The 27505-nt window shown below is 41.5% G+C and overlaps 1 protein-coding gene across 1 annotated transcript in view; it reads right to left on the reverse strand.

Annotated features, from left to right (window-relative positions):
• The window catches only part of TRERF1 (transcriptional regulating factor 1), a 104253-nt gene that overhangs the window by 53718 nt on the left and 23030 nt on the right, over positions 1–27505 (reverse strand). Inside the window, 1 exon segment of the mRNA XM_031595155.2 lies at positions 21596–21651. The gene's annotated coding sequence lies outside the window, so the exon portion shown is untranslated.

The raw sequence follows: 27505 nt of genomic DNA on the forward strand, positions 1-27505 counted from the left end.
TCAGAGGCAGGTGGTAGTGGTACGGCAGTAGAGGTTGAGCTTTCCCAGCAATACTCCATTACACGTTGCTGCCCTGTGACAGGTGGCAGCAGAGGGGCACTCCGACAAAATGGCGTCTGACATGGAAGTGCGTATGAAGCAAAGGGGCGTCAGTGAGTTCCTTCATGTGGAAAAAAAATTGGCACCCACTGACATTCACTGACACTTGTTGAATGTTTATGTGAATGTGAGCACAGTTAGGGAGTGGGTGGTGAGTTTCAGTGGTGGTGACAGCAACAGCGGGTCACCTTCACTGGTGCAGACTGTTTAGAGTACAGCATGCAGGCTCTTGTTCATCTCTGGTGAAAATGCCTAGCTAGCGGTGATGACTGCATTGAAAAGTAGTGTTCTGTAGCTTTGTGCTGTTTCTATGAAGTAGTGTTTTTGTGATCTTGGTATTGGTTGTAGTTTCCATGGAAATAAATAGGAGGCATTATTTTTGGAGCAACCTTCATAGCTGTGACCCTAAACAATTCCTCTTCATTTAATGTGGCCCAGGCAAGACAAAAGGTTGAACCCCCATTTACTAGAGCAAAACATTGTATATGTTAAGACCAAGAAGAGTCAAAAGTGTACCTTGAAAACACGGTAACAGCCCTCGGTGGACTCCTGGCCAGATGAATAGAAGATGATGTTTCCCCTAAGATTCCAGTACTTTCATAAATGGCCTAAATATAGACGTCTTGGCTTCAAGTGACGTGGATGGCATTTTCTCAGATGTAGGCAGCAGATAGGGGCAGAAAAGCTGAGAGACTTCCAGCTAGAACCTCTCCAGATAAACCAAGTCACAAGTCTCCTTCAGGTAGACACATAGTAGAGCATGACATAAACAGGCACTAGAAATAGTTTGAAAGATGTAGAAAAACAGTTCTCTGCATTCAAAAAGGACTACAAAAAAAAAATGTGCTTAGGACATAACAAAGGGCAATGCAAACAAAGGCAATAATGTCCTGAAGGTGCGTGAGTTGCAGATTTGATGCATGTAATTCAAATATTTTCAACAGGATATAATTTCCCAAGCATAATTTCTTCAACAGAGAAAGAATTTCTACTTTTTTCTTTATTGCTCATGAGTATTTTGGACTTGTCAATGTAAGTACATATTTTTAAAGGCTATGAATTTCACTTGTAAACGATACTTGACAAAATCCTTTTAGGCTACTAGGAAAATTGAGTTTTATTAGGAAGAGCATTTACGTAGATTGGAAAGCAGCAGAGACAAAGAAAATACATAAGAACAAAAGAAATAGCTTTCAATAAGGCAAAGCGAGATCAAGGGAGGGGACATCCTCAGCTCTGCATCAGGCAAAGCAGTATTTCTTACATTGTTAAACAAACAGAAAAGAAGGCAATATGTCCTCTTCTCCCCATCCACAATAAAAACCTCTGAACAGCTGAAACTCACAGACAAAATTATTTACAGTTGTTCAAAATCGGAAAACTAGAAAGAATTTCAGATGAACTACATAGGGACAGGCCAAGGGGCAAGTTAAACCTAGTGCAGATCAATAAAAAGCAAAGTGCATTTAAATGAAAGAAGTGAAGTACTTGCTAGGTTTAACGCTTCTGGAGCAGCTCAATATCTGATTCAAGTGTTCAGCAAATGAAAGAAAATCACTGCTAGATATGCGAAGATATAGCTGAGAAATATTCTTTTTCCATTCTAAAGACGAAAGCGTTCCCATGATTATCTCAGGGATAACACTGACAACACTGCTGTGCAGCAGCACACATCAGTAGCATGTTCCCATCAGAATGCTGTGTTCTGCTCTTATCATTTGATCTCAAGAAGAACCAGCAGATGTAGTAAAAGATTCAGAAAATGGAGACAAGAATAATTAGGGACAAAAAAGATTGCTGCACAGAAGGAAGCTGAGAAGTTTGAAGCAATCACACTAACAGGAGATGGATACATTATCAGAGATGCACACACACACATACAAAAAAAAAAAAAACCAGCAAGGAAGTGTAGAAAAGACTGCAGTGCTCCTATATACTTTCTGCACGCAGAAGCAATGACATCTTTGAAATAGCAATATGCTTACAGCAGCTAAAAGGAAACGTATACACATTTGTTTGTTTAGTTGTTTTGGTTCTGTGGTTGTGCTTTGTTATTTATTTTATTTTTACTCACTGCTCAACTTGCACCATCTTTTACCGCAAGCTATGATGAAGACCTAAAAAGTTCAGAGAAAGTTAACAGTTTTATACAGTCCATGACAATGAGTAAATTGTACGAGAAAGATCTGCAGGGTTTAAGACTTCCATAGTGCAGAATCAAACAGAACAGGTTCAGTATTTCCACAGTGGGACTTCAATACAGCTGCTACCTTAGGAAAAACATTTTGAATTATCTGGTACTACCCTCCTGAATGGTAGGCAAAGGACAAACATAGCTTGCAGAACTGGTCCATTAGCATTCCTAATCCTCTTCAGAAGTCCAAAGTGGTGTTTCCACATAGTAAAGCAGAGGAAGCTGGGAACAAGAAGATACACGAAGCTTTACTGAGGCTTCAGCCTAGGGACGCTAGACCCAGCGTAAATGATTTAAAGATACTGTTGTCTTTGCAACGTTTGGAACAAAAACTGCATTTACTGAAGAAGAGGTGGCTGTCGCACTGAAGAAGTCTGACACAAATGGCCTCCTTCAGCCTCTATCCCTTTGCAATTTCTCAAGTGTTCACATACAAGGTGTTCACAAGGGGAGCAAAGTATTTTTGTTGTTAGTACTGGAATGCACACTCTTCATCAACTTATTCTTAAGCGTATGAACCCCGTGTTCTGCATGACAGCATGAGAGATTTTTGTATCTTGAAACCACACCAGAACTAGCTTTGCCTGGCAGGCTTTCAGCACTTCATTTACATATGAGTCAATGCTTCTGCAATACAAACATTAATGATGCATTCCCCATTGTCCTCCTATTTATATTCACTGTTTAACCTGCAGGCATCCCAAGTTAATTAAACAAATCAATCCCATTGAGATAATTGCGTCTCAAGCAAATTAACACAATTATCCTTTTTAAAAGAAAATCCAAGTAGTATCCACTGTATTTATTCATATAAATCATAAGCTGAATCCTCTCATTCTAGCTTCACTGCCATCTAGGAACTTGTCTTAAAATGAAAGGTATAACGACACACGAAACTGGCTATCATTTGCCTGCTGCACCCAGCAGCTTCTCTATTTTCATCATTCACTGCACTGAAGTCAGAGGTGCCAGTCAGAAGTAAAGCCTCTTGGGGAAGAAGGAAACAAGGAGGGATCTCATTGCACTGGGCATGCTGTAGCTGTATCACTTTGAAAAGAGTCCTTGCTCCAGAACAGTAGTGGCACTTACAGCCTTGGCAAGATGAGCAACAAGCTAGTTAACTCAGTATATTGGGGTTACATATGTTCCCCATCCTTTTTTCCTCCAGCTCAAACCCTCAGAAAACAGAAAACCCTCTGGAGCAAAACTGAAATTATGCAAAAGACATCTTGATCCACAGACAAGATTACTCTAGACAGTACTCATTTTTATTTGACTCCTGTTCAAAGCCTGGACTGGACAGAACCATGGGAAATACTGTAATCAGTCCATCAGAGGAGAGGATGGGAACAAGGAGGAACCAGACAGACAGAACCGCATTATATCCCCATCCACCCTCCTCCCCTCAGCACTTACAGGTGCTTTTGCTCCAAGGTGCAGCGCCTCAGCACACAAAACGTACCTTGGCCTCCTCAGGTCACAGCCCACCACCCATTCGAACTTCCAGCCAACTGGTACCTGGCTGGCCACAGCAGGGCACATACAGCCTTCTCCCAGCTCTTGATAGCCATAGAGGCCGCTGTGCCCAGCACAGGGATGCAGCAGTAAGTCAAAGAGAAGTCAGCTTGGCAGGGCAACTCTCAGAGCCCTCAAGGAAAAGTTAACAGAAGCATTAAGCACCCTGTAACTAAAAATGGGAAAATCTGTAGAAGCTGATACGCAAAAACAGAGCCTTGTCAGCTGAACATCTCAGCAACTCTGCTCTTTCAAGAGACCTGAGTGTACTTATGTCCCGTCCCTGGAGGTTTTCAAGGCCAGACTGGATGGGACTTCAGGCAGCCCAATCCAGCAGGAGGTGACACTACACACAGCACGAGGGTTGGAACTCAATGAGCTTTAAGGTCCCTTTCAAACCAAGCCATTCTATGTAATGCATTCACGATAGCATGGATCAAGCCCTGGCAGCTGCCACTTACATTTACTGCTTTAGGCTGCACAAGACTGTTCAGTACTTTGCCCAAACACAGGAATCTCCATCTCAAAGCCTGTAAGAAACAAGAGACGGGTAACTGTGCATGTGTGAGAGCACGCACGTGTGTACATGCATGCAGGAGACAGACAAAAATCGTTAACGAGCATAACTAGTAATAACTGTCTTCTCATGTCTCTTTGCAGATGATTCAGCGCAGGACCAGCATGCTCCTCACCGTGCCTCCCACTGGCTGCTAGGCAACTGCGGCAGTGCAGGGCAGACAGGCTTCAAGCATCAGCTTGTTCCTCCTTCTGAAGGAATTAAGGGGCTTAGCAGTGCATTAGTTGCAGGACCAAGTAACTGACGACTGGTAACTGACACTGAGTCTCCAGGAACTGTTACAGGGAAAAGTAAAGTGGTAACAGAAGTATTGGGAGGGAGATGGGAGGACAGCAGGGCACCAGGCTCGCCCGCTGCCTGCCCAAGCACTGGGTGCTGATGGCAAGGGGGTGTGCAGGTGATTTGAGGGAAGACTCCTCCCTCTTCTTTGCAAAAATAAAACAAATAAAATAAGAAAATACATTTTTTCAGTATTATTTTTTCCACAGGAGATCTGTTCCAGAGATGCCTCAGCCCAGACCTGCAGCTACCTGCACTCTTTACCCAGTTGGCAGGGATCATCTGTAAGCCACGCAAAACAGGACACCAAAATGGACCAGCTTGCAAACAGTTTCCACTGTTTCCTTGTAGTATTTCTTTTTCTTTTCCAGCTTGGATCATTTCAGTGACTTGAATGACGTTACAGATGCCCAAAGGGGTGAGTCAGCACAGGTGAGGGTGGCTCCCCAAGACCCTCCACTAGGCTGCAGAACAGCAGTCCTCCAAGATGGCTGCTTCTCCTGTGCTCTCTGCTTGCACTCACATGGGAGGTCATAAAATGAGAGAAAAATCACCAAGTCTAACTATCAACCTAATCTCCTGAGACAGCTGGGCAATCACCAATCACATGGAGTTTAACAAGAGCAAGAGCAGGATTCTGCATCTGGGAAGGGGTAACCCTGGGTGTACATGCAGACTGGGAGATGAGAGCAGCCCCAAGAAAAGCAAGTTGAGTAAGAGTCAAAAGAATACCCTGACAGCCAGGAAGGCCAACAGCATCCAGGGCTGCCCCAGGCCCAGCACTGCCAGCTGGGCAAGAGGAGCGGCTGCCTGCTGCGCTCTGTGCAACCTCAACTCCAGCACTCAGCATGGGTTTGGATGCCCCAGTACAAACAAGACAAACTACCAAAAGGTGTCAAAGGACTGCTACAAAATGGTGAAGGGTCTAGATGGCAAAGCATGTAAGGAGCAAATGAGATCCCTGGGTTTGCTCAGAGCAGAGGAGCTGAGGGGAGGCTCATGGCAGCTGCAGCTCCTCACAGGAAGCAGAGGAGCAGCGCTGAGCTCTGCTGTCTGCTGACAGAGGCCTAAGGGAATGGTATAGAGCTGTGTCAGGGATGGGGCAGCTGGGGGTTAGGGACAGGGTCTGCACCAGAGGGCAGTGGGCATGGAAAGGCTTCCCAGGGCAGTGGGCACGGCCCCGAGCTACTGGAGTTCAAAGAGCGTTTGGACAGTGCTCTCAGACATAGAGTTTGATTTCTGGGTGCTCCTGTGCAGAGTCAGGAGTTAGACATGGTGATCCTTAAGTGTCCTTTCCAACTCAGGATGTTCTATGATTCCACATAGAGCCCTGTCCCTAAACCATGCCTCTGAGTGCTATAGCCACACGTCTCTAAAATAGTTCCAGGAACGGGGACTCCAGCACTTCTCTGGGCAGTCCATTCCAGTGAGTGACCACCCTCTCCATGAAGAAACTCTTCTTAATATCCAATCTAAATCTCCCCTGTAGAGAACATTTCCTCACATCTTTAACCACAGACAGATGACAATGGAGGATTCCTCAGCTGCGGAGGCACTTGCAGGCATGCAAATACTGCTCACTTGTACTGTGCCAGGAAATGGCAGAGACAGAAACAGGTAGAGAAGTCCCTTCTGCAACCACTTGGCAAGAAGAATCCAAGATGGACATTTAAAGTACAGTAATAACATTTAGCAGAATGTACAGAGGAGGTGGTTTACACTCTGTGCTTCCATTGACTATCCTAAAAATCCAGAAAAGTTTCACTACTTTCCTGTTAGGAAACAGTAGGAGAGCCTTACATAGATCAAGCTTTCAAGTAAGTCCTACTCAAATCATATAGATAAGCAACTGAAGAGGTTAGTTCTAAAATTCCTAAGTGGGACAAACAGGCAATCCTCCCCATTTTTTATGACCATTCTGAGCTGCACACTACATTTAGCATTTTCATTACCCCAACAAACCTGTGGCACTGCCAGAAATGATTTGTTTACTTATAAAAATGTATGTTTCAAAAAAGTTAGAAGCAGAAAACTTAATTTATATGGTGCACAAGTCTTTCGCTAACCTAATTTTATACAGCATAAAAAAAAATAAATCAGAATGGCTAAGGATATCTGTTTCTTATTATAAAACAAATCCAACATCATGTCAATTCTCAAACTGCATAAACTTCTACCTATATATATCATTTATAAGCCAGGGTCAAAATGGATAATAGAGTAGGAATACAAAATACTTTATTACAGGGCAGCCTGGAAAAACGAATAGCTATCTTATCATGAAACATATTTAGAAAACCAGTTCTGTAACACAGGATCCACAGAGCAGAGATACAGATGTCCTGTCATAAAGAATTCATTATTTACAAATATACTACAGAACACTCCATTTACAATGAAGTACCATAAATAATTCATGTTAAATATGCATCACAAGCGCAGACAGTTCCACAAAACAGACAGTGGCATTTTCTCTGCCATTCTTACCAAGATCCCTATACTCAGTGAAACAAAAGCTATGTGCAACAGGTACTGAATTTTCCTCAAATGATATCACTTCACTGTTCAAAGTCTCCCCCACTAACACACTATAGAGATTTCTACACAAGTATTGTCACCGCAGCTACAAGAAGCGCTATTCACTTGTTTAAGGCATAAAATTGTACACATTTTAATTTTATCCCTGTAAATAATACTGACATCAAAACTTCCATTCTTTGCCTGTGTAGTGTTGCATAGCTCTACCTTGTGTTTGCTGCTTTGACCTGAAGAAGCAAACACAGAAGCAGACAGGAAACTCAAGTAGTGTGACCTCTGCGTTTCTGCGGAAAATTAGGGCAGCAGTTATTATACAAACTGTGCCAAAGACCTGACACAGTGATGGAAACAATCCTCTACTTTAGATTAGGTTAAGACATATTTTATTTCTATACGTAAACAAACAGCCACCCTAAAAAAAAAAGAAGTCGTGAATGACATAGGTCATACAGCTTCATTCTAATAGGTGGAAGATTCCTAGCGCATTAGGTTTTAATTTTCCATGACCCATGCAGACACACCTATTTCCCAAAAGGTCAAGCAAAAATTACATAAAGTACCTGACTGTAAGTTTGTCTGGGGGAAGGAATAGTTGCTGTTTTACAAAGAGCATTCAATACTTAATTTTGCTTTCCATTCTACTTGAATGGTTCTTCTCCAGCAAGACATCTGTATGGATGCAAAACTTCATTTGTCTGAGTCCCTTCATTCTCCTGAAAATAAACAACCACAGAACTCATCCTGCTCTAACTACAGATGCCCCTCTCAACATGGACAGATAGGCAGGACTAGATGCCTGTTTTCCTTCTTTTGAAAGAAGCAAGTTTGGCAAAGAAAAAAGAAACAACAAAACAAAGAAACACACCAGCCCGGTACTGGTAATAAGCGCAAGCATCAGACTTGGATAGTATGTCACTGCACGGCATCAGGTGATCTCCTGATCACTTCCACAGACCCTTCCACCTTTCCACAGACCCTGAAAGCAGAACAGACCACTGTGACCATCCATCTGACCTTCCTCCCAAGATGGGCTGATGACCAGAACATACACATCAGCAATAATCCTTTTTGCTAGCAGCATCTAGTTCCAATTCACAAGCAGGTGATCAGGAATCTTTCTGTTCAAAAGGATTTGTTTCAGTGAGTAATTTACCCTATTTAATAATTTGTGTGCTACAACTAGCCCAGATTCATCTGGTTTCAACTTTCAGCTATTCAGTCTTATTACACTTTCTCCAACTAAACTGGAAAGCTTTGTGTTTTCTCTCTCCTCTATAGATATTTGTGAAATACAGCTCAGCCACTTCACTTAAAGTAGGCATGCTAGGCCTTTTTTTTTTTTTAATTAAAAAAAAAAAATCTAACAGTGAAACAGGTTTTCCAACTGTAATCGATCTCTCAGCTTTCTGAAAATGCATGTTGGTTTTTTTAAGCATTTTTTTCTAAAGCTGGCACAGAAGTACTAGACTCAGCACTCAAGTAATGATTTTGTGCTATTATATACTGGTAATACTATATATTCCTACAGTACACATTCAGCTTTTGTGTCCAAAGACTGCATTGAGTCTTTCAGTAGCATTACAAGGAGTCTGTATTTTGTTAGCTTAACCATAACCCCCCAACTTCTTTCAAATGCAAAATGCTCTCCAGAATGTAGCTAAGTCCTTCCCACTGCATAATGTACAGAGGTGGACTGGTCTGTGCTGAGTACTACTCAAATAAGTCTATACAATAAGGAAATTAATCTCATGTGAGACAAAGGATGTATCATTATTTACCATACCCCTGATCCTTGGTGGCAGTTTCAAATGTAAGAAAAAGTAACTTTTATAGCATGATTATTGGTGATCCTGAAATAGTTTTATCTCAGTTCTTTCAACTAAACAAAAAAGCTGCCAGTTACTTCTCCCTCCCCTTTGCTAATAATTACATTGCCTCATCACTCATTTGTACTCGGTGCCATTATTTCTCTATTTGTGTAATACTTACAGACATAACACACACATAATAGAAATCCTGGCACAAAATTTGTTCCTCTTCACAGAGGACATTTCATGTCCTCACAAGCAAAAGCACAGCATACTGCTGTATACTGCTCCATTCTGAGCACTGGATATGGCATTTTAAACACAGCCTTCACTTTCCCACTCATAGAAAAGATTCACGAGTTAAAATAAATCCTGGGTAAGTGCATGCAGGATTGTGGTTTGTTGCTTGTTTGTTGTTGTTGTTGTTTTTTTCTTTAAAGTACCTAATAAAGCATCAGCAACATTAACATTATGGTTATTAGTTTACTTAATACGATGATGTTCCATTAGACAAAAGATAATATAATTGTAGGCTGGAAATTAACTATGGAAACATGTTGATATAGTTATATGGAGTCATGAAACTTTTTCAAATGTAGGGGCACTGTGTCTACAATACAGTTTAAACAAGTTAACTTATCTCATCTGTATATGCATAATAAACTTTTGCTCTATGCTATCATATCAGATACTCATTATTCCAAGTACAAAAAATGTTTGCTTGTTTATGTATATACACACACACACATTCACACATACTTGAAGTTAAGTGAGCACAACTTGTAAGAACATTGTGCTTTCCATGCTTTGGCTCAAAAAGAATTCATGTTAATAGATGAAAGTACTTGCACAGTTATACTTTTCTGTCTTTTTTTAAGAGTACAAAAGCTATCTTTTAGACAAACTGCACCAGCATTGTGATGTTGTGCTAGAAAAGCAGCATGCACAAATAGGAACAGGGGCAGAAGCATCTGAACCCAGTGTCAAAGGAGCCAGAAGTCAGCTGATGTTACAGACTCTGAGATGACTCGAAAAGCAACGATTGTGTCAAAACCCAAGTACCCAGTGTTGCTTAGCCCACAATGATTTATTTAGGGCATAGAAACACTAATGTAAATCTGGAAGTGTTCATTTCCTAGGCTAAAGTTTAATAGAACTTTAACTTTTTAACAAAGGTCAAAGTTTCAACACATCTCCTGAGGTTAGCATTGCTTCAGTAAAACCAGTGCAGCTATTCACTGAACCCCAGTTCAACAGAAGATTAATTGCTACTCACAAAGCCTTGCCTAGAATATTTAACTGATTAGCTAACACAACATACTTACCAGAGCTCATATATTTAAAAAAGCTTAATTAATCAGAGCTAAATAGTTCAAAAGATGTCCAACTTGTCTATCAGAAGAGCACCAGGATCATCATGCAGTAGTTCCTAAGTAGCCAAGCTGAGGACTCGCTTCTCTGATTAAGAGGTTTGGGTTTTTGTTTCAATCCACATCATTAAGTCAAAAGGTAGTAATTTCTTCATTTCTGAGTGCACTATTATCCAAAACAAGAAAAAGGCAGGGTTTTCAGTTCTCACCTGCTCACAGGAAATTCACACCTCACTGTTACCAACTAAAATATAACAGAAATACAAGCAGCTCCAACCATCTGCTAATCTTTCCCATTCGCTATGAGCTGGCTTCAAACAAACCAAGAGATCTTTTCAAGTGTCACGTCTGGGGTTGCAGAAGGCAGCCCAGGCCAGGCAGACAGAGAAACTCTCAGATCAAGCACAATTCTGTCCCAGGAGGACAGCACAGATCTCTCTCACTACAAAACATGCCTGAGCTTCAGGTCTACTGAGCGTAGGAGATGAGGTCATTGCCTGAAAGGAGAATCCTACCATGGATACACAGCTCAAAATGCTGCTAGTCATTACTCTCTGGCAAGTTACATATTAGCATTTTGCAGCTTTTCAAGTATGATCCAAATGACAAAGCAGGCCAAGAGACTGTTTCTTTAAACACCGAATTTCTAATATAGGTTCTAGCCAGTCACTTAGCACTGCATTTGTCTTTTGTGGTTGCGCTTATTTCCTATTTAAGAGAAGGACTGTAATAGTTCCTGGTCTGTCACATTTTCTTCAAATAAGATGTTTCAGCAGCAGCTTCCTCTTGTGATACATTATTCTGCATTGGTGAGCACCATGTTCACCTCATTGTGCTCAGAAAGGCTGTCATCTACAGAAAAGATTAACAGACGTGAGGCAATAAGGCAAAAGAGTTCAAAATCCCATTTATGATAGTCTGTGGGAATTTTCCTCCATATCTAGATTCATTTCTTCCTTCTCCATCTGCACTTCCCATCTATTTCAAAACAACGAACAAATGTTTCTCTAGCTACACAGACCCGGCACGTTTCATTTTCCTTGTCGTTTAAGAGATGCACACAAACTATTGTGTATTAATAGTAAGAACACTCCGCACTTTGCAAAGCTTTATTCAAAGCACTCTGTGATCTTCCTCTGAAAGCACTAATTTAGCACCTTTACAGTAGATCTGAAGCTTGTATTCTAACTCATTCCACACAGGTGGAAGCTCAGAGGCACGGTCAGGCTGAAGCAACTGGCTCTTGGTAGAAGCATATTAAGAACTCATGTCCTGCCTTCCCACACTCATTCTGTATTTCAACATGTCTGACCAACGCTTGCTCCCGCACTTCCTGCCCCACATTTGACTTCAGAAAACGTAGCCTTTTCTGTCCTCTTTTAGTCACTGGCAGAACTTCCCAGACAGCTTTTTTTTTTTTTTCTCCAAGGATTTTTCCAAGGTTAAATAGTTAAATCATTAAGGAATAATTTCACCATCTCTTAAGGAAACTACCTACACAGAAGAAAACATTCTCCCAATAACAATCTACATGGCTATGTTTTTACATTCCAGATAACAGTCACACTAGTTGAGTATGAAAAGCTAATATTAACCCCTTCCAAATGAAAAGAATACTCTCAGGATCTGTTCTTTAAAAATAATATCCTTGGATATGCAAGAGACTGCTAGTCAAATATCACAAAAGTCTCAATTTGTTTTAAACAGGAGAGAAAGAACATAGGTCAGTCTTTTTCTCTCATCTTCAGCTATTCTTTAGATTCAATTTTTATGTAACTGCGCAATTGTATTTTTTTTTAAATAAGTAGTAAATGTAAGCATATACAAAAGAGAGGACAAGTAATCAAAAAAGGATTAACATTATAATACTATGGTAATATCCGAATAAGGAAGTGATTTCAAATTTAACCAGTAATGAAAACCAAAATCACATATGAAAAGAAGGCAGGTCAAATGAGCATAAACTTGTCTTACATTGCAGACATCACAAGAGCTCTGAACTGCACATGACTCACTAGTGCATAAAGAATATTATTTGATTCTCACATAAGGATCCATCACCATGGCATCGGGACACACAACCCTCAGTCTTGTTTCAACAAAAATACTTCAGTCACACAAGATAATACCTCATCATTAACCACCGCCAGCTATGGTTTTCCTAAATGATGGCCACTACTACTTTTACTCAAACCTCATGCAATAACAGGTTTCACCAGAAACTGTTGGTTGAACTTCAGATTAATCTACAGATGATCCCTATGTATCTTGAGGCTAAATTAAACACAAAATAGAGTTAATCTCCTTTCTTTCTCTCAAGAAGTCTTAAAGCCACAAAGCAATCCAAGACTCCTCTCTTCACTAGGGTATTCAGATCATGCCATCCTACATCTTTCATTTCCTCACACCATGCCCAGAAATTGGAGAGAAACAAGAACACACACACAGCTTCAACCCCCAACCCAAAACTCAGGAACAGCTGGTTTCTCCAATTAAGTGACCCATGGTATGTGCACTTATCTATTGCTAGAGAGAGAATGCAGAATCCCCTTGAGGGCTTTCCAGTGTAAGTGGAAAGTTTCTAGGCAGCACATCCAAAATCCTATTAAAGGCAGAAATTGTACAGGAAGATGCACAAATATATTCCAACCATGTTTTTCATGTTTTTCATTCAGTAAAACTTGTTGGATATCCTAATAGTCTTGTGTCAGAGTTCTACCTCAACTGAGATCTGCTAGTGAGAGTGATGGCCTAACTAGTTCAATTTCAGAGGACGCTCTTAGAGAAGACTTCACCCTCTCTTAAAGCTACAAAAGAACAAAGCTTTGCTTTGTTGTTTTTGTTTTGTTTTGTTTTAAGTAGCAGAGGAAAGCCGAGAGAAAAAGGAGACTTTCTTCTTCCAAGTTGTCTATTTAAGAAATCCGGAGGAAGTTTAAGCATGACACAGAAGACTACTAATTTGCCTGTCTAAAACACACTGATTAGGAGAAGGGCCAGTGAATGTGTACTTTTCCTTTTATAAGCAGCAGCGTGTAATCAGAATGATATTCACATTTTCAAACTAGAAATGAAGAGGATTGAAGTGACACCACTACCTGGGTAAAATCTATCTAATCCTACAAAAGACAGATTCAAAGAAGAGTATTCCCTAGCCACAAAAAGATGGCTTTGGTGGGAGGGTTCCATCCCTCCAGCTCCCACAGACTTCCTGGGCTGCCCTAAGCACATTCCTTAAGTCACAAATGGGCAGTGAGATGCATAAAAAGAGTGTGAGTAAAACATCCCTGTGGAAACAAAGGCATTGACCTTTTTAATCTCTAAGAGGTATTCAAATACTATACTCACAGGCAATCGTTAAAATGACTCATTAAAGTAGCATACTGTTAAGGCTCAGCATTTGAAAGCAAAAAGCTAATGAAGTACTCAAGCAACAAGCTTTTTTACCTCTTGATAAAATGGAAGGGGTAAAAAGAACCCAGCCCTGTTTGCACACTTTGCAGACAAATTCCCTTTGAAGTTTAACTTTTTTCTTCCTGTTTAACAAAATTACTTCAACAATATAAAAGTTGGAAATAACACTACCTCAGAAGTAAAAAAGTTCCGCTATTCCTTATTGGTAAGCAGCACACAGACGAAAAAAAAAAAAAAAAAAACCCACAGGAAATTGAGAGCAATTCATTTAGTTTTAGCCAAGTCTTTATGAGACTGTACATTCTGACTATTAGTTGATGCTACTACGCAACTGTCTGGCACACAAACCCATCAAAAGTAGACCAAAAAAAAAAACCCAAAAGCATCAACATAAAATTTTTACCTTCAAAAAGAACACAAGTGGCATGAATACAATTCTCTAGAAAATGCTACTTAGCAAAACCAAAACAGCTACTTCCCCACACATATGCAATGTTTAAAACAAAGAATCCAAAGATGTAATTATGGTCACACAATCCCCATCTAGAAAGTACAAGCAGTTCAATTTAGGGAGTCAAAATCCTTTAAGCATTATCTCTAATGACACTGTGTACCCCACTTCCTCTCATGTTTTTTATTTTCAGGTCCTGAGAGGATGCTAGCCATCGCCTTTACCAAGGATCTGAAAGAAGGTGTGAAGTCACTTGTCTGCACAGAACACACAACCTCAAGCAACAGTGAGCAATAACAGAATCAAGAATTTACTTTCTGGTAAAGGCTTTTTCTGTTTATGTATAGTTTACCTAAACAGCAACTAGTTTTAAACATAGCAATTACGCAAAAGTTACAAACTTACGTGAATAAAAGAGGATCACAAGAAATACCCCTGGGCAACAATGCTGTAAAAAGCCTGCGGGTCATAGCAGGCACAATCTAGACACAGAACTTCCTGTACAATCCTGCAGCTACACAAGGAAATGTAGCCACTGGACGGATAAGAACATGATTTTGTTCGAGGTAGGGTGGGAGGGAGAGTATTATCTAAGATAAATAGCAGCAAGAACAACATGCATTTCTCTTCTGTTCACTGAAGAAAAGAAAACACCACAAGAATAGCTAAAGATTTAAAAAACTAAGCAGCAGCACATTTTATATCAAGAGTTAAAGAGTCAGCGTATTTGGTTTATCCAAGAGGATAACGGCTATCAGTGACTCAGTGACAAAATGGCTACAAAAATTTACTCAAAAGATAAAAGAATGTACTAGTCAAAACTAAGCCCAAAAAGATGCTGCTGGGCAGAGAAAACATTTTGAACAGTTCAGAATTAATCTCCTCTATGCAATTACAGTTAATTGATACGATGTGCAGTATGCTCAGACATTTATCAGCAGCAACTTGGCAAAATGCAGTATCCACAAGAAACACTTCATCTTACCCAGCTGACTAAAGCTGTGTCCCATTCCTCTGGTGTTTACATCTCCCCCACTTTGTAGCAATGCATACATCAGACATGCAGACCTCTGCGGCAAGGTAAAGCCAGGCAGTTTAGCTCTTGAAGGACAACTTCAGAAGCAGACGCTGTTCCCTGTGCACTATTAAAATATTAAAACCAAAGTTCACCATTCCAGGTCTTTAACGTTCTCTATGACCTCAACTCAAGGTATTTAAGGATCTTCCCAGTACCCCAGGACAGACTGCAAGCCACAGCTCTGCTGCTGTAACTAATAATAACCAGTGCTGGAGACTCACATTTTTGTGTGGCTAGCTGAGGGACAAGAAGTGAACTTCCCAAATAATTGCTGAAGGCAGATCTAAGCACAATAGTTTGTAATGCTAAGATCTTCTTCTCACCACTTTGCACTAAACAAGGACACCTGGACAAGGCATTATACTACATTCACCTTATGGATAAATAGACAAAAGAGTTTGTCTTACTGATGCATTCTTAACAAAACACTACTATTATAATCAAAGAACACAAGAAAATATATAGCACAAAAAAATAGAAGCTCTGTAACTCTCCTGGAGGGAAATGAGTGTAATTTACAACTGCAACATGTTGCATGCTGTCACTTATAGTTGAGAGTGAGCAACTCTACAAAGTAACAACAGAAATTACACACTTTCCATTAAAGTCACCAAGTGAGGGTTCACCATCTGCATTAGAAGGACAGGTAGAAAGGTAACAGAGGCTCATTCTGGGGACAATATATGTATTTCACGTAACACATTTTCTAAAATGACAGCCCATTCCTTGGCATTTACGAAGTCCACAAATGACAAGTTACCCCTATTGCTTGGGGGCACACTGGCTGAGTATGAAGGCAGCCTTAAAGGTTTGCCTCTAGGGCTGCAGGCAGGTTGCCACCTGACAAGTGACACTGAGAGCTGCCTCCCTGCTCCTCGCTTCTCAACCATGCGTGGCACAGGGCAAGCTCAGCTTCTCAAGGCATCAGCTCTTTCAAAAGGAACAGGAATTCATCACTTGCAGCTGAGGGTCAATATGAACCAAGAGAGCACGTTTTCTGTGGGACACTAACAGTGAGCAAGCCTCGGGTATTCTCAGAGCATAGCCATCTGCTCAATCTGGGTATCTGAACTAATATTTTCCCTTGCTTTAAATATCTAGGGGTTTTAACTTTAATCTCAAATGTGAATTCTGCAACTCTTCCTTCATTGTGTTCTCCCCAACATTTTTAAAATGTTTTGATTTATTTATTTATTTATTTATTTATTTTGAACCTGTGATTTACTGGCGCTTTTCAGGTTGGCAATAGAGACCAGAGCTTGGAAACTGCACAGACTCCACCCAGAACAAGTTTTAGAGAAAGAAAAGCAGAACATTTCCCTATCTGTCTACATCAGCAGCGAAGCATTAGCCTCTCTGCTAGAATTTCACCATCAGCCTCAACTAAAATTTCCCTTTTAATTCTCCCAGAACCCTGTCTTTAATTCAGTTAGGAAAAAGTGGTATGAAGAGTAGAAAGCCATGAGAGATGTGGGGAGGAAGAAGGTAAGGCGAGGAGGGCACGATCCAGATGGCTGGTATTGGTGGTTAACGTTTTAGTATCGAGAGTCACTCTGATTTGTTTCAGAAGTTAAGAGGTAAAAAACCCCCACCAACAACAAACCCCCAAACCTTCTTCGTTTTTTGTAGCTAGGGTTCCTGAACAGGATTTGAGAGAGGCCACTTTGCACCAATTATAATGATACATGGTAGAATCTTGATACCTATAGCATCATACATACACAATTAATCATTCCAGCAATATACTACAAAGGAGTATTATCACCTTGTTACTGAAAGGGGAGCTGACTCAAAGAGGACCAAGGGAGTTGCCCCAAACCACAGGGCAGTCATTACCAGAGCTGCAGTTACAAGTTCCTGGCTTCCAGTGCTATTCTCACACCTGTATCGCAGAGCGGGCACGCAGAATGCTCCCCAGGTGGAGGTTACCTGCTCTGCACACCCCATCTCCTGTTTCTGGCCAAGCTGTCAGCGCAGTGGATGCACACAGCCCAGGGACTCAGGCCAGAAAAATAACTCTAAGGAGAAGTAAGAGCTAGTGCCCTGCATGGCTCACTGAGCAGCCACGCGAGCGATAGAGATAGTGCCGGGGGCAGTGAGAGATAGGTAACATGCAACCCAATCCAATGCGCAATGACAAATGCACTCCATCTTGTTTGTGCTTATGTACTCAGAGGGGAACTTCAGATCAGTTCACTTTTCAAGCAAAAAGTGAAATGGCTCTTTCCATTTTAGCCCCAAAGCTTGACTGTGTGTTCTACAGACCTGATTTCAGTTTCTCTTAGTTGTTTGATCAAGACTGCAGACAAAGCTACCTGCATCCTACAGAACCACACAGTTCACCATGTGAATACCCTACAGTGAAAGGTGACCTTTGTCATAAGGATAGCTTGAGAAACATTGGATAGGTCAATTGTCCATCTGAATGTTTACAGAAGCACTGATCTTACAACAGCAAGCCTGGGAAACCTAGTGCAACAGAGATGGGAAGGGGGAAGTGAGTATTCCACTTTAAAAGCAGAACCACAGAAATTTGCTTTTCATAACATGATTAGTCTTAACTTATATATAAACTTATAACTAGGCCTCTGTTATGTTAGTTCAATATATTCTCCCACTTTCTGTATTCTGCTTAATATTAGCCAGCTCTGAGTTCCCCAGACATTCCTTCTAACTCACTTCATCCTTTGAAGCTGACAGTTATCTACACAGTCAGGCACTGAAGTAATTTATTCTTTCAGAAGCGTTAAGCATTTACAACTTGCAACATCAAGTTGTGCAAATATTCAAATTTTCTGGAAGAAAAAGAAAAGGAAAAAGCATTTACCTTGATGTCTACACTTATGTAGATATTTTCTCCCCCCAAAACTCCATTATTTAGAAGCTTTTCCTTATGCATGAGAGATTTCCCATTTTCCTCCCTGTACTTTCCAGGTACTTTCCACATACTGTGACAAAACAACCAAATAACACAAGAAAGGGAACTCAAAATACCTGTTATCTTTTTATTCAAACAAACTCTCTTACTTTGAATGCTTCTCTAAGATGTCTTCTAAGGAGACAAAAATATTCATAAGCAATGTCAAAGGAAATTAGTAATTCTAATCCAACGGTGATGCCAAAATTCAGCACGTACATGCATTAACATAAGAAGAAACTACACTGCACAACCAGATTAGACAGAAATCATTCTCTCACTTCACCTCAGTCTGGTCTCATCAAAACCACTTGTTATTCCCCGTAAAAAACAAGAACAGAACATCCAAAATATGGAGGGAAAAAAAACAAGCTAACATAAACACTTCAGTGAGATACTGTAGTTCTCAATGTATTAAGCAAATGTTTTTCACTGCCAAGAATCGTTCAAAAAGAACAACCAGAAATGTTTGCAAAACAGATTGCTACTATAAAATGCATTAACACAGCATGCCCCAGCTATTAATAACAGAATATACATCAACACACTGCTTTTCAGATGATCAATATTAATTGGCAATCTAATTTGGAACTGTTAAGACAAGTGACCTTGGAGCAGCAATCCATCAGGTCTAAGCTAACGGAAGGTGAAAGTAGGCCTGGTTACAGTTACTTCCTTGTCATTTCCTTTTCAGTATGACACAACGCTGTCTCAATGATCAAAGCCATTTTTATCTCACAGATGTACCTCTGAAAATAGATTAGGTCCTGTAGAATGATTTTATGTTTATGATCCAAATTATCAGATAGCCCCTGTAGTTCACAAGGGCCTTGGGCTCCTTGGAAGGAAGTGAGGTCACAAGGAAATACGGGGAAAGGAAAAGAATATGCTGGGTGAGAGCTCTGGCATCCATCAACATCAGCACAAGCCCATCATGTCTCACGATGATCTCGTGAATGTTTCATCATACAGCAGAAGGAGCAGTAGCAGGGAACAGGTTAGGAAATATCCATTAAAACTACATATACATAAGAACAAGGAACAGCTGACAATGGTGGCCTTGAGCAAGAAAGAGTTTGAACAGGACCGTTCACTTCTTCCTGTGGGGCAGGAAGATAGGAAGTAGGACAGTGGCACCTCTCTGCCCCAAGCTGCTGGGGAAGGAACAAATGAAGCCCCTCTGAAAGCCAAGAGAAGAGAATGAGGCACAGACATTCATAGCTCCAGATTAATTTCAGCCCTGAAATTGTATCACACGAAGTGAGGACACAGTCTAGAGGTAAAAGATGAGAGACAGAGGGAAGCGCTAACTTCACTGTCTGAGAATCTCATTTCAAAGCGAATTCTATGATTTCTAGGGACCTGACTCGTTATTTGTACCTGCCTGGGGCTGGCAATAAAGCCATGGTGAGAAAAGGTGTCAACGCCTTAAGCTGCAGAACATGCTCAAGATGCAAAGGTCCCTCAGTGGCTGCTTTACAAGATAAAGAGAGAGCAAGTAAAAAAGAAAAAAAATATATCAAACTGCACAGGTTAAAGAGCACAGATTCATGAATATTCACTTTGCAGCAAAGAGCAATGCTTTAAACAAAAAATCAAATGAATGAGTTACATCAATCCAGTAGGAGCAATACCTTAGGAAAGCAAGCAGCTGAGCGAGTACTGAGGCACAGTACTCACTTTTGCAACCTGTGTGCAAAAGCAGCAACACAAAAGCACTGCATTCGCACCAGAAAAATAAAATCATTTCCAAAATCAACAGAATTTGCTAAACCAAACCAGCTTGAATACAAGCATTCATAATTAACCCATGTTTAACTCCACACATTGGTGTTGCCATCGCCTGTGCACAGCCATGGCTGTGGTCACCATCATGGTGACATTGGTGGCCAACACACGAGGGGATGGTAGTTCAGCTGAGCTGAACACTCTAAGAAGTCCTGAATGCAGATGTAATTATCCATTCTTGGAACACAGGTAGGCCAGTTCCAACATGTGCGAGTGAAGAAGATGGTTTACATAACAAGCAAAGTATGCATTTACATAATAGCACTGCAGACTGCCAGACCTCTCACCTGAAGAGCTATATTTTACCAGCTATGTGCATACTGTCTACTCAAAGGTGGCCTCCTGAGACATTAAATTACATATTCATAGTGCAACTCAATGGTGATGTGAAAGGGTGTGGTTTGAATGGACAAAGAGGAAAAGGTCCAACACTTGCAGAATACTAAGAAACAAGTGAGCCTTTGATTCTTGCATACTCCATGCTGGGCTAAGAGCCACCTTAGTTTTCAATTTTTGCATGGGTAGCCACCCTCCAAAACGTAACTCCACTAAGCAAACAAAATTGAAATGGAAAAAAAATAAATCAAGTCTGGCTACAAGAGCTAAATCTCTGAATCAAAGGAAAAAGGCTTTTAGTCCTGATCCTCTTGTAATGACATAATGCATTCAGCTCTTTTCACTACACTTTCCAACCAACAGCCTCAAAGAACAATAGGGATTTTGAGGCCTCTGAGTTACACAAAGCGCAGGACAACAGGAGACAAAATGAAATACATAAATGAATGAGCAGGATAAGTGACAAGCTAGATGAACTGCAAGTTGAAAAACAGTGCCTGCATCGTACTACTACTACATTCAGCTGTTTGTTGTTCCAGTATTCCAACATTTCCAGCTTTAAAGACTTCTAGACCTCTCTGCCAGTGAAAGCATGTGGACCAGAAACTTTTTATCTTACAGTTTTTTATCTGAACCCAGCTTTTTTTTTTTTTTTTTTTTAAATGTTGCTATTAGAAATCAGCAAACATACGGCTTCCTTCAGAACACCAGTGACAGAAAATTCTTGTTTCACACTTAGACCTAGAGATATTAACTCATACACATTCTATCTTAATAAAAACTATCTGATTTTGAAAATATTGCAACAGGAAAAACAAGTTTCAAAGCATAGAAGCTAAAACAGCTCAAAGATCTTTTTACTTTTCAAATATCCTGAGGGAAGGAGGGAAAATCCCAGACCTAAACAAAAAGGCTTTTACTCCACTTGTAACTTTAAGAAAGCTCTACAATGCTAAGATAGGTATAACCAATCTGGCTAAACCCACGCCTGAAAGACTGGCATTTCTGTTGTCTAGACTCTGTATATTAATCCACCAGGAGAAAGGAGTGGGACAGAGGCTAGATAGAACCAAAATGATCTCTGCTCAGAGGATCAGCAACAGACAACATACAAATAAGCACCTCAGTCATTTGCAGAGTTTTGACAGGGAATGAAACAGCTGTCTCTGACCAGAATGCAAGACCAGTGAGACTGTTTTGTGTGAGAAGATGTTTATCTTACCCTCTCTCTTACCTTATCAGACACATCTCCTTGCCCTATTCAGAATCCAGCCAGTTACAAAATTCCATCTGCAACAAAAGGAAAAGTCCATTAATAGCACGCCATAACCTTACAACAAAAGACTAATAAGCAATTCAAGAAAGAAGTTAAACTTCTACTTCCATTCCAGTATAATCTCCACCCCAGGCAAATCGCCCTCCTGTCTGCGGCAATCTGGGAAACCTGGATATAAAGGTATTAATGATGTTGTAACATGTTCTGTAAGAAACATGCTCTTCCTCCTTTGGAAAGGTTAACAGAGGTGGCCAAGGCATACAGGTTGCCCTACCGAGTCATAAATAAGTCTGCAGCATCCTCTCATTAAATTAAGTGAACATCAAATTATATAATGTGCACAGTGGTAAAATGAGACCAATGGTAATGGTTAGAAATAATCACAGCAGCCTTATACATTGTGGAGACAATTTTCTGTCAGCATATCAAACCAGGGTACGTTGCACCTTTTATCTGCAGGCCAAAAAATGGTCAGAACAGACTTTCTTAAATATGGCAAAGCATGCAAGACATGGATGGAACAAAGCTCTTATGCAAACTTTAAATGATGCCTACTCTGATCAAGTGCATTTAATTTTTTATCACCTTTACAAACCAATCTTTCAAGGAAACAAAGTTTCTTCAGGTGAGCATAATGCAATTTAGCATACCTCAAATCCCAAAAGAGTATCATGAACCTAACAAGCAATGCTGCAACGCTGGAATTAATTGTCTAAAACTACAATAGGCTTGGGCTCCGATGGCAACAGCAAACTGCCATGACACAGTTAAGTAAAGGAGGCATGGCCTGCAAAACTCAGCCAGACAGTGAGCCAGAAGGGCAGACAGGAGACTTCCAGTTGGAAAAAAACACCTTGAAAAGCTCAAGAGACTGCCTAGAGAGAGAAGTGTGAGCCAAGGAGCTAAAATACCACCAGACAAACTCCTCCACATGCCCTGTTAACGCTTTCAGCGCTCTGCCCACCAGCACCAGAATTTGTTAGTCCACTGCCAGGCTGAAAAAGACCAGAAGCATATACATGAAGTGGAACACTGCAAGAGAATAGGGATGGTATGTTTTTAAAAGACTCATTTCTCAGCCCAGTTATCTGAGGGGAGATACGGAAGGAACTGAAGGACTTAAAGCTAATTATTTTCATGTTCACTTATGTTTGCTGTAATGACTCTGAAAAGAGTGTTCGCATGCTTAAAGCACAAACCCCTGACACCACCTCCCTACCAGCAGGACAAAAAGGTACTCAGGTCCCCAGTAAGGACCTGGTAATGCCAACACTGAAATGATCAGTGGCTTTATGAATAAAAAGTATTTCTGAATGTGTGCTGGGGTCCTGAAGCCGTTCTGTGGTATACTTTCTTTTTTTTTTTTTTATGTGTAAATTAGCACAGGCTTGTAAAGTTAAAAAGAAACCTGTCATACACTGAACACCATTTCCTCACCTCCACTGATGCAGCTTACTCCCTCCTCTTATTTCCTCTTCTCAGTTGCCATTTGCTTCATTCAGAAATACTTTTTATTCATAAGGCCACTGATCATTTCGGTTTTGGCATTACCAGAAACACCTTAACAATACTATCTCACTGAAGTTATTGTTTGTACAATAGAGTCTTTAGCTCACACGACAGAAAATGTTGAGGAATTGGAAAGCCCCTGGCCAGCAGAGTATCACTGTCCTCCCTATTCTCCTGCCAGACCTGACTTTCCTCATGGCTCAACCTCTTCCTGGCTATTTTCAGACAGACTGCAACAATTGTATAAGAACAATGGGGAAGTTTGTTTTACTCAAAGAGCAAATGCTTTGCAGCTTCCAATGTAAATATTTTAATTAATATATATACATATTTTTTTAATTACTTTTAACTCTCTACTGCCTTATTAGTGCTGACTTTCACCCAGATCTATGGGACCAGACTCAGCACTTGACACAGAAGTACTGCACTGAACAACAAGGCTTGTTGACTTCAGGAAAAGCACTTTCAGAAGCAAATCAAAATCAAAACTGATGGGGAATTTGCTGAGGGGACCTGGGAGGAAAAGTATGAAAGCAAAATGAGTCTGCTCAATTCCCGCACCAGGCTAAGGCCTCATACTAACTCCCATCAAGATAGTGGACCTATTTTAATAGCCAACTTGTACAAAACCACAACCTAAACTGTTTCCAAAGCAACATTATGCCCTGTGACCAGGCTACAAGGAAAAAAAAAAAAAAAGTGATGACTATCTCCTTGTCTCATTCATCAGTCTGGCAGGTCCAAACCACATCAACATTGCATACCCTCCACAGAAATGCTAACACCTTCTCCTGAGTTTCTTAAGTGAAGTGTTGTGGATCCTACCAACAGGAAGGGACCTGAGTCCTTTTCTGCTGTGTACTACTATTTTGGCACAACAGAAGGCAGCAGAGCAGACACCAGGCCATACCACAGTGCTGCTGTAGCCCAGCATCTGGCCTACGTACCTGCAGCTCTCTCATCCCCTACGCCATGTCCCTCCTCCACCTCAGACAAGGGGACACACGTTGGATGTGCTGCCATTGGCAGATGGTTGGCATTTGGAATTTTACTCTATTTAAAAATAAAGTGGGACACAGATGGTGCTGTTCCTATTCTCTTTGAGACTGACTGGAACGTGAACACAGGCGTGCCTGACCAGGGAAGCTCAGCCCCATGGTGTGTGTCTGCACAGACCCATTCAGACCCAACAGCCCCTTGAATGGCTGTGCTTCCTGTCCTCCACCTTTCTCTGAGTGGAGCCATCGCTCTTCTTGTACCGACCTCTGCACATCTGATGCCCGCTAGCAAAAATTCCCATATGATCCCCAGGCAAAATTCTTACCATATCCACCCAAAACCACTGCATTTCTGCAGGGTGCTTGTCAGGCTCCCTGGGTGCTGTGATACTGCGGCATGATCACCCACACCAGCAGCATCAATCCTGCAGACCACCCCTTGCCAGGTCCATGCTAGGAAGTGTGGAGGGCAGCAGGTGGACTGTCACAGCCCATAAACCCTTGACATGGACCTACTGCCCACCCAGCTGCAGGGCCTACAAAGTGAACAAGCAGCGAGATCTCCAGACTGCAGTTCATTGAAAACAAACCTTCCAGATTGCCTAGATTAGCAAATGATAACTATTAACCACTCCCCATTAGGATAGGGAGGAGAAAGAATGCCTGGCGGTTAATTGAGAGAAATACTCTAATTTGGCGGCAGCAGCAGGACACCCTTGGGACCACAATGCTGTTGCTGGTTCTGCAGGGGAAACAGAAGTGCTGGGGAGGCCGGTGCTGCTGTGGAAGGAGACAGACAGCAGCAGATGTATCACCTGCACAGCATGCAACACACCACGGTACCTGCACTAGGAGGGTGCTGAAGAGCAAGGATGGAGGAATACATGGACAAAGAGATGGATGGATGGAAGCTCCCCCTCATGACAGGCCTCAAATGCATGAATGCTGGGAAAGCTCTCCTACCAACTGCCCCAGGCTCGCATCAGTCCCTCCATTCTTCCCTTTTGACCTCTCCCAGGGTATTGCCATGCTCAACTTTTTCACATACTTATTGAACCAGGGACATACAACCAATACAGTCGTACCAACTTCCCTGCGGTCTTCATGCTGGGGCAAGAAGAAATGCTCCCCAAAGGAGCAGCACGTTCATAAACTCCCTATGCCTATGAGATGGAAAAGAACAAGATGAATGCTAATCCCTTCTCCATGCCTCCAGCAGCAGTTTGCACTCTCCCGCATAGAGAAAGACTGACCTGTCTGGAAAAACATAGACTGAGGATGGATTGCAAACTCCCTTCTACACCGTCTCCTGTACAGTAAGGAAAGTGAAAGTCAGCCACAGCACTGCTGGTGGAAGATCAGAGCACTCTGAGGGGCTGCTTTTAGGCAAACAGCAGAGCTAGACTGCTCAGGATTGCATCGGTAAAATATATGCGCTATGTAAAATATTCTGCTCACACGCTACTTGCACCGTGTAACATTTCTTATGGGGATCATTTTTATTGACAGAGTACACTTTTGTCCAATTGTAGGAACATAAGCAGCCTACGAGATACAAGAAGAACCACTCCACGTGAGACGTTGACAAACCTAGGACTCCTCTGCAGCCCACCTGACTTCAAACATTTCCTATGTGCCAAACACAGCAAATACAGAGCTTGGAGCAGCTGCCACCACATTTCTTGAGCAGTTCTGTGTCTACAACTTGTCTCTGAGCATACAGTACTGTACATGCACCAAATCGGAGCCAGGAGGAGAAGCCCTAGGCAGGAAATTGAAGTGTATCTTAGATTAGCACAGTGCTATGCTCAGATTTGGTTTTGATTTGCAAACCCTGCTGGCATTGGCTAAGTGGCTGATTAAAGTTGCACTGAAAAAAAAAAGTCAGAGAGCTAAAATAAACTCCCCAGCATACATGAAGTTGCCCTGGTAGCAGCCAGTACCTGTAAGACTGATGCAATACGTACCTTTTTCATCATGCTTCACAGCTCCCTGTTCATACTTTTCTATCTCTCCCTCAAAATGCAGGCAGTCAAATCCTGCACAGGAGGCTAAAGTAGGGGGAGCACATAGAGAGTCCCACCACCTCCTCTAAAGCACTCTGCTGCCTGCTGAGATGCCTCACAGCTAACCACAGTCCAGCACCAACTTGGCTCCAAAGAAATATTCAGCAGCACCTGGGCAGGCTTCCAGCTCTCACCATTAATTCCAAAGTGAATGAACTCAGAGCCAGCCCACAGCCAAAGATGGCAGTCCTGGTGCTCAAACACACACCCCAGTGATGGCGGCAGCTCTGGCTTTGATTCTGCTGATACCTGCCTGGCAGGAGGCACTCTGACAGGACTCGCTTGCCTTGCCCTATCTCACATAAATCACAGCAGCAGGGATGTACTGTAGCTGGTACCTCCATCAAGGTAGAAGCTTTCCTGCGGCAGCCTAGAATAGAAATTCAAGCCTTGAAGGGAGAACTCAGATGCAGATTGAGGGGAAAAATGCATTATTTAATATTAGTATTTATTAATATCTGGGCTTCAACCGTGGATAAACAGACAAGGATCTCTCTGCCTGTGCACATACTTAAGAGAACTGTTTATACATGAAGTTCAAAAGGATGTCCTCATTTTATAAATAATTTGATCCGATGACTACATCAGAAAAAAAATGCAGTTTAAGGCTACAGAGAGAGGCATAACACCTGGTTACTGATGTCTAAACAGTGGGGGGGCAAAGACTAAACAAAAGGGTCTCCAAAATTCAGCAAATAGTTTTCAGTACACACTAAACTGTGACTGTTCCAACTGAGGACTTCCAAAAGTTTGCTTACCAGCAAGTCATTCTAAACACTCAGTACTTTGAGGCCCCATAGAAGGCCAGTGCTTTCTCTGTTGCTTCCAACCAACCACACATACTCTCAGCCACGCTCACCCCATTCTGTTCCACATGCACAATGTGCCAGGAAGGGTGCAAGCAGAACCATGAAGCGCGGAGGCTGCAGTTGGCACAGGGAGAAGTTGTGCTCCTCTCTCCAGGAAGGAGGAGAAAAAGCTGGACCCATGCATTTTGTTTTCCTTTGTCACATGCTCACTAATGTGTGCATATATGGTTGGAGCTGCAAGCATATGCAATTTGCTTGAGATCAATCATTTTGCATGCCAAAGAAGTAGAGAAAACAAACCCTGCACATAAGAAACTCATTACCCTATAAAGAAACAATATTTCCAGCAAGAATTTGCTCTCCATTACAGTCAAATGAACAAACTTCATTTGCTTCCAGTTCTGTTTCTCAGTGGAGAAGGCATTTGTGATCAGCAACAACAGCCTAAGTGGTCTCAAAAGATGTTCCATGAGGTATGTGCTAACC

Source organism: Phasianus colchicus, chromosome 2 (genome assembly GCF_987193195.1).
Source record: "Phasianus colchicus chromosome 2, bPhaCol1.hap1.1, whole genome shotgun sequence".
Lineage (NCBI taxonomy): Eukaryota > Metazoa > Chordata > Aves > Galliformes > Phasianidae > Phasianus > Phasianus colchicus.